The following is a 9,178-nucleotide window of genomic DNA, read 5'->3' as shown; positions in this document are numbered from 1 at the left end:
TCTTATACTACGTTTTGGCAAAGTATGAACAAATTCTATCATTTTTATTTTAGACTCTTTACCACCTCAAAACGTACAATATATAGATTAAAATGTTTAAATAGGTAGAATGATCGAAATGAACAGGTTTGCCTAGAGATATATGTAAGGTGATAAGCAAGTTTGAATTTTTAAAAAAGAAAACGGATGCATATTTTTCGAATAAGACATCATTTATTTACGGGCAAAATGTATACATCTGTTATGTAATTAAAAGAGGGACGAAAGATACCAAAGGGACAGTCAAACTCATAAATCTAAAACAAACTGACAACGCCATGGCTAAAAATGAAAAAGACAAACAAACAACAGCACACATGACACAACATAGAAAACTAAAGAATAAACAACACGAACCCCACCAAAAAACTACGGGTGATCTCAGGTGCTCCGGAAGGGTAAGCAGATCCTGCTCCACATGCGGCACCCGTCGTGTTGCTTATGTGATAACAAATCCGGTAAATAGTCTAATTCGGTAGGTCACATTCAGGAAAGGGAAGGGGATTGTAGTTAAAACTACACATTACATAATACTAAACATACCATTTCATCCATAGGCTTTACAATGAACAGGATGGTTCACATTTATAAGGTTAGTATAACTGCATTGATTTCGTTGTTGCCTGATCACATTCTTAAAAAGACTTTGAATTTCTAATGACAAGGTGTATTTTTTTATGAAGTACTAAGCTTAATTGTCAGTTCTTAAATTTTATTAATAAAAATGATTGCAACTTGTTTTAATGAATCTTAATTACATGTTATCGAATAAAATTAAAGATTTGAAATCAAATTCTTATTTCACAGACCAACATTTTCAACAAATTCATAATATATGCATATATAGATTTTCGTCGACTATTCAAAGTTGTCTGCAGGTAGTGTATATTTTTTGCACTATCTATAGCATTTGGCTTTCAACAAGCTTTCTGTATCTGCGGGTTCTCTTTTTATCTTCGTTTTGTTTCTATTGTTTCTATGATATATATTTTTGTGTAGGCTTCATACCGATCTGTTGAATTAAATCAAATGAGTTTTAAAATTGGGTTCTGATGCTGTACTCGTACACGACTGCCCCAAGTTATATACTAATTACCAGTAAAAGTCTGAATTGAACAGTATCTGTACGCCAATCCACTGATTTTGAATCGACCATTCTGAGTCTGAATTTTAGTTGATATTCCTCGACTGTCTTATAAGCACATTGAACAGTTGGAACTAAAATCTTGTCTTTTACTATAACAGTTGTTAATATAGAAAGAAAATAGGTACCGATGTTAAATGTAAGAAAAAATAGAGATATTTATTTCCCGCCTAAATTTGCTTATATCTCAATACCGAAAAAAGAGATCTTTCGTTTTATTTTCTTCTTTTTCAGCATTTTTTTTAGTACTATCAATTTAAAGTAGCATTTTAAAAAAAAGCTTGTTGTTTTGAAACAGAGTAGCGGACATCCTAAGTAGATGCAAAACAGAAAAAAGAAACATAAAAAACTCCGGAACAAAAACGAATGTTAAGCTTTCAGATCACGACTTAACCAATGGCTGGCTTTGTCAAACATTGATGGCGAAGTCACAATTTATGACAAAAGATGCTTAATGGTCAAGAAGTAGAATTCCAAAAGATATTTGTTTCCCGTATTGTTCCTTATTTTATTGATAAATGGATATAATTCATAATCACAATGTATGCGTACAGGGGAAGGGTTGAGTTCTCACAAAACATGTTCAACCCCGTCGCATTTTTGCGCCTGTAAAAAGTCAGGAGACTCTGGCCTTTGAAAGTCTTGTTTGTTTTTTTAAATTTTAGTTCATTTATCTGTTTTTTGAGTTGAGTGTGATGTCCATTTTCACTGAACTGGTGCACAATTTTATTTAGGGGCCAGATTATGACCACCTCCGGGTGCGGAATTGTTTCACTGCGTTGAAGACTAATTGGTGGCCTTCGGCTGTTGTCTGCTTTTTGATCGAGTTGTTGTCTCTGTTACATATTCCCCATTTACATTCTCAATTAGATTAATCTAAAAGCATATTAACATTTAGAACATGAACAGCAACTTAAGGACCTATTGCAGATCAATAAGATTTGAGTATAATATATCAGCAACAAAGATTTGGTGAAATGGAATGGTACATTGGATCTGTACTCGACTCTACTGATTTTAAATCGACCATTCTGGGTCTGACTTTTAAATGATATTACTCGACTTTAGTCTGAAAAACGATTATTAGTCGGAACTTTTATTAGAGTTGTTAACAATTGGAAACGATTTGAACCATAATCGACTTAAGGGTTCAAATCATTTTTTTTTTAAATATAGGATTTCGTTATATTTTTCTAAAACTAAACTTTATCCTATACTTAATGGAAAAATGAAATAAAATTTTGGTGTCACCGTTCATTTAAACTCACAATCTGGCATTGAAAGAAGCAAGTGTTTTTGTTAAGGTACTTTTAAACTCATAGGAGAAAAAAAGGTAAAATCGAAATAAAAAAAGAACTAAATAACAGAAATTTCTTAAATTTTACAATAGTTTAGTTTAAGTACAGTTCATTTGAAAAAAATAATAAAAACCAGAGGTCACCGATGAGTTGAAAAAAGTTATTTCAATTTTTATGCAAAAAAATGGCATTTTTTTTAACCAAAGGGAAATAAGTTGGAGCTTTGTCAATGATATATACATTTTAAAAGTCATCTGGGGCTTAAACAAATTATTTTTTTTGGCTGATTTTTTACCATATCATAAAGTAACATCTAAAAGAGTATTAAATATAATTTGCAATGAAAATACAAATGTTTAATTTTTTTCTATTTTTTTGTACCCTCGCGCCTCCTTAAGGCGTAATATAATACAGTTACAGGGGAGATAACGACGCTGCCAACGTAAAGTAACCCTTTTTTTTGGTCAATCTATGAGATATCGAGAAAAGTTGCATTGCTCTACTAGTATCAATCAAAGCTTGAAAACGAATACATGGACCCCTATGTTTTTGAAATGACATTATGCTTCATTATGTATGACAATTATTTGTACCAATTTTCATGGACAAATCGCCGATGGAATGTTTTTAAATTGGATAAATGTACAATAAGAAATGCAGTTGTTTTTTTTTCTAAAATCATAAAAAAATAATTAAATTAATCATATATTAAAAATTATTACACAATTCGAAGCATATTTATGTAAAGAAGATGTTACATGCTACAAATGTTTTCACAAAACGCAGCTTGTTTTTTCCATTTAAACAAATATGTTGGCTATGTCTGTCCAAAGGATAGAAATATCCAGAAAACTGAAGTTTTAAGTAAATGTCTAAAATTTCAACCTCATTTACCCCTCTAAAAATAGCACATGAAAGTATTTTTTTAATTACATATTTGAATTATCTAGGTTAAAAATAGCATGAAATAGCATTTTGTCAAATTTCACTGTGGGGTCAAAAATGTATTTTATTACTATACTCCACTAAAATCTTAACCATACTCGACCATGTCTAAACAATTATCCATTATGAATTTATTCAGATTGCTATAATGGGTAATGTAAAATCTATGTATGTTAACATTTATATATATCTATGAAGTGTTTTCCACATTTTTCATATAAAAACATGTGAGATTTATTTCGGTTTACAAATAATTTCCATTCATACTTTTATTTTGTCAGATTCATTTAACATATGGAACCATATTTTATCGAAACTAACTTCGTAACACTAATGATTAAAAAAAATGGAAACAACACTAATAATTGAATGCATCACCAGCGCTTCTCTGGATTTACCTTCACCATTCGTCTAAAGTCAACTTTGTCTGCGGAAGTTGAAACCTTGTGTTTTTAATCATTTCAAAATTTATAAACGGACAATTTTAGAAAAGTTTGTTTACTCATGTTAATTACCTAAGTTCTGACTACTGAGCTGATGATATTCTCGGGGGCTAATAGTCCACCATTCAAATTGAAGGGGGACCAGAACACATAAGGGAGTGTTGAACTCTTTAAAAATCAGTTGAATGTTTAAATCACATACTATTAGTTAAGATAACTCAAGCTTCTCACGACTGAAATTAGTGTTTTTCAAACTGCTCTATATCCAATGAAATTAATCCTGTTAATTGTGTGGTCCAAATTTCTTGAAATCTTTATTTTTTAGTCAACAGGTCAAGCTAATATTTTGTCCAGATTTAATGAAGATTAAACGAATCAAATACATTTTAGTCATAGTGTATTGTAGTCTCGTAAACTAAACTGATTTAAATCAAGTACTTTTTCAATTATATTTTTAGTCATTTAAATGTTTAATATATGCTTCAAATATGTTTTTTTTTTTGCCATCTTTAAAACCTTAAAAGTCAAGTCGTCAATACAGATGTATACATTACATTATCTTATCTATTGTTTTCGTTAATAACTAAGATACCCCTAAATTTTATTTATTTTATCCCTAAAATGTGCCTAAAGACATACTGATTTTATTGAAATAGTCAGCGACTGCAAAGGTATTACACATACATATACATATCTTTATATAAAAAATAGCAACTCATGTTTATTAGAAAAATAAACCATATAGACATATATCATAATATAGTTGAATAATGATACATGCTGAATAAATAAGCAAGTGGTTACCCAGGTGATCATTTAATTTACTATTACATGTGAATCCGAATATTGACGTTCCATGTTTGAACGGATCTGTTCCTTTGTCTCTTCCTAACGGTGTGTATTTTCACAACTTGTCTCTCTATCTGTATTTATAGTTGCATTGTAGATTTCAATGAAAATAATTCATTTATAACTAGTAAACTATCAATTTGGAAGTACGTAACAACAAATTATAGAAAACCATAACTAAATTTGTTCATAGAAAAACTTATTTCGTTAGAAAGTTTAGATGTATCTGTAGACGGGATACTACATCATTATTTTTACAGTGATCTTGTTTATAAAGCCCATACATTTAGACAAGAGCCATATTGATCCATTGCATGAACTTATTTTTAATGATTATTGATTAATTGATTGACACTTTCAGTTCCATAGTACTATTTCCATGGCCAGTTTTAAATGGGAGGAGTAACCCGGAATGTCAGGAAAGAACCTTTGATCTTTGGTAGGAAAACCTACAGTCCTTGCAAAATAACATTGGTATCAAACGAGACGTACGAGATTTGAACTCACATTCCAAGTTTTGACAGGATAGTGATACAGTAGTCTGACTACTTAGACCACTTGCCACCGAGACCGTTTGACTATTAATTTATCACAGTATAAAAATCGTATGATATTGATTTTATCTGTACTGATATTTATGTTTTTTTTTAGAAATAACTAATTTGCTAGATGTGTACTAGTTGACACTTGAGTTTTACAGATCCTGAATTTTTACTTTCTACTATCTTTTAGTAACTGCGAATACTCTAATTTAGGTGCCTTATGTCAATTGTTTTTATGTTTAACTTAGTTATTTTGTTCCCCGAACCAATCTACCGATTGAATCAAATTGTTGTTTTTTATATATATTCTAATATCATGATGTTACACCACTGTCCTAGGTAGGCGGAGGGTAAGGCGCTCATTAACATCTTGAACCTCGCCACACTCTGTATGTGCCTGTCCCAAGCCAGAAACGTGTGGTAAATAGATTACGTTAGTTTTTTTTTCGGTCATATTTAAATTATTTTTTTTAAGTTGTTTTATTATAAATTAGGCCATTAGCGTTCTCGTATGAAATTTCCAACTCATACATATCCAATCTGTTTATAGCCAACTATACGGTAAGGGTTTTCTCGTTGTTGAATTCTTTACAATGATCTACAATTGCTTACAACCACTTCATTTTTACTCTGGCGGAGATTGTTTCACTGGTTATCATGCCAAATCTGTTTATTGGTATATTGACGTTTCATATTTGTACTACTTACATAATAGTTATTGAAAAACTGGTCATTATCGTATGACTGAGACAGCGGTAATGACTGAGCCAAAGGCGAGGTCATTATCGCTGTCGCAGTCAATACAACCGTCCTACGGGTTGTCCATATATCACGATAATGACCAGTTTTTCAATAAATATTATGTTTATTTCATGGAGAAACTATGTTTTAAAAAGAATTCAAAAATTCAAATTGTTGAAAGTAACCTGGAGATAATGTACGATTTCTTTAGGAAAGAGTAGAGACTGGTCATATTTTTAGATATCTATATACGTCACTTCAATAAAGTTTACTATAATTTCATCAGTAGCAAAACGGTCATTATAGTTGTCTGTACTAGCAGACGTATCTTCATTTTCCTAACTGTAAATTGCACTACATCAACTGCTTGATAAACGAATTAGGTATTGACAATTCACTTGGAAACTCAACATATACCCTCACGACACTTACCAAAGAGGAAATCCTGGATAATCATAGGTCTGTTCTATGTTCCTTTGGAATTTCAACCAAAGATGAAGAACTGGATCTTCCATCACTGTATTGGATACCTAAACTACATAAGTGTCCTTACAAACAACGGTATATTGCTGGGTCTTCCAAGTGCTCCACGAAACCTCTTTCTAAATTATTAACATCTATTTTATCAGCAATCAAAGACGGGCTTCAAAGTTATTGTGAAACTGCCTATTCTAGAGGTGGCGTGAATCAGATGTGGATACTTAAAAATTCAAAAGATCTTTTAGAGTACATACAATCTAACTCTCTTTCATCTTGTAACAGTATTAAAACATTTGACTTTTCTACTCTGTACACAAGTATTCCACATTCCAAACTAAAAGACAAATTGAAAGAGTTGGTATTACTTTGCTTCATAAAAAAGAATGGCCAACGTAGATACAAGTATCTTGTCTTAGGGAGGGATAAATCCTACTTTGTAAAGAATCACTCTGATTCAAACAAAAAATTCTCTGAAACTGATATTATCAAGATGCTTGATTTCTTGATTGACAACATATTTGTTACGTTCGGAGGACGTGTTTTTCAACAGACTGTCGGCATTCCAATGGGAACAAACTGTGCCCCTCTACTTGCCGACTTGTTTCTTTATTATTATGAGGCTGACTTCATGCAGGAACTTCTTAGGAAGAAAGACAAGAAGTTAGCAATATCCTTTAACTCTACTTTCCGCTATATAGATGATGTTCTTTCACTAAACAATTCAAAATTTGGTGACTACGTGGAACGCATCTATCCAATCGAACTAGAGATAAAGGATACTACAGATACAATTAAGTCGGCTTCATATCTTGACTTACATCTAGAAATTGACAATGAGGTTCGGTTGAAAACAAAACTTTACGACAAAAGAGATGATTTCAGCTTTCCAATTGTGAACTTTCCATTTCTAAGTAGCAACATTCCAGCAGCACCTGCATACGGGGTATATATCTCCCAATTGATACGATATTCCCGTGCTTGCATTTCCTATCATGATTTTCTTGATAGAGGTTTGCTGCTCACAAGGAAGCTATTAAACCAAGAGTTCCAAATAGTGAAGTTGAAATCATCCCTTCGTAAATTTTACGGACGCCATCACGAGTTGGTTGACCGTTATGGAATAACCGTTTCACAAATGATATCGGATATGTTCCTTACGTCGTAACTACAATCCCCTTCCCTTTCATGAATATGACCTACCGAATTAGACTATTTACCGGATTTGTAATCACATAAGCAACACGACGGGTGCCACATGTGGAGCAGGATCTGCTTACCCTTCCGGAGCACCTGAGATCACCCCTAGTTTTTGGTGGGGTTCGTGTTGTTTATTCTTTAGTTTTCTATGTTGTGTCGTGTGTACTATTGTTTTTCTGTTTGTCTTTTTCATTTTTAGCCATGGAGTTGTCAGTTTGTTTTAGATTTATGAGTTTGACTGTCCCTTTGGTATCTTTCGTCCCTCTCTTTGCAAACACGTCTGAATCGCGTTGCGTTTTATTAGAGAACGTCACTCTAACAGACAAGCCACGCCCCACCGGTCATTATCATGTAAAAGTATGTTAACGACCGGTTTTCCGGTCCGTTTTGTTCTGTTAATAACCGATGAAACTTATTACTGGATAATTAAGAATGTCATGTGGACTCTTTGTATCCAATAAAATAAGCTCATTCTTAACCGATATGAAATCATATTTTAAAGATACATATCTGTTACTCAGGTGAACTTTGAATAATCAAAATTTAAAAAAAATATTGGAAACTAAAATTATTTAATAATTAACTTATACATTGTACGATTGTTGAAATAAAATAAAAATGAACTTTACTTATAAATAAAGATTAAAAATATTTTTATTTTCAAATTATTAAAATATATATCAACATGTTTTTGAGTTGGAATGATATTTTCTATTTGTTGAAACTTCAAGAATTGTTTAATTCAACACACGGGTACAATTCAATTTATCAGATAATGCAAAATTGTATGTTGCCTGCAATCTTGACAATATTGTTTAAATTCCACAATGAAATAAAAGGTAAAATAAAAAGTTTCAAGTTTTCTTTTATATTTTGTCTTACTTACCAATACATCCTATCATATTGTATTTGATATTATTTACCTGACACATACATTTATATGTTTCCAAAAATGGCAACCATTCAAGATGGCCACCTAATACTTCAATAGTCCTCAGTTGATATTATTTGTCATAAGATATACAAAAGTTTATCAAAATTGGTAAAGTAATATATTTTTCATATGTTTTCTAATAATTTTTATTAATTTTTTGGACATGATTTCAAAATGGTCGCCAAGAGCCGCCATTTTGATTTTCTGAATTGGGTCCATAGCTATAAATGTTAGTTATGACCTCAACTAACACTCTGCAAAATTTAATGCTTTTACCACAATCTGAGCAATTGTTTCACAAATCGACTGCACTATTATGATTTATTATATTTGAAAATGTTTGCAGACTTTAACAGAATGAAATAACAATTATACTATTTTAATTATATTTTATGATAAGAATAGCATCATGTTGAACCTCTCATTGCTTGTCAAAATGGGTTTTTAACTTTGAGTATTCATCAAGACTGTAATAGCCTATTTTATTTGTGTATGAGGATTTTGAAATTTTTGTTTCAAATTCTTTAAAATGTCACCAGTATTTTCCCGTCTTATTCCCGTTTGTA

Source organism: Mytilus galloprovincialis, chromosome 8, assembly GCF_965363235.1.
Source record: "Mytilus galloprovincialis chromosome 8, xbMytGall1.hap1.1, whole genome shotgun sequence".
NCBI classification, from domain to species: Eukaryota; Metazoa; Mollusca; class Bivalvia; order Mytilida; family Mytilidae; genus Mytilus; species Mytilus galloprovincialis.
The sequence above is the reverse complement of the archived record's forward strand: the minus strand, read 5'-3'. Positions refer to the sequence as shown.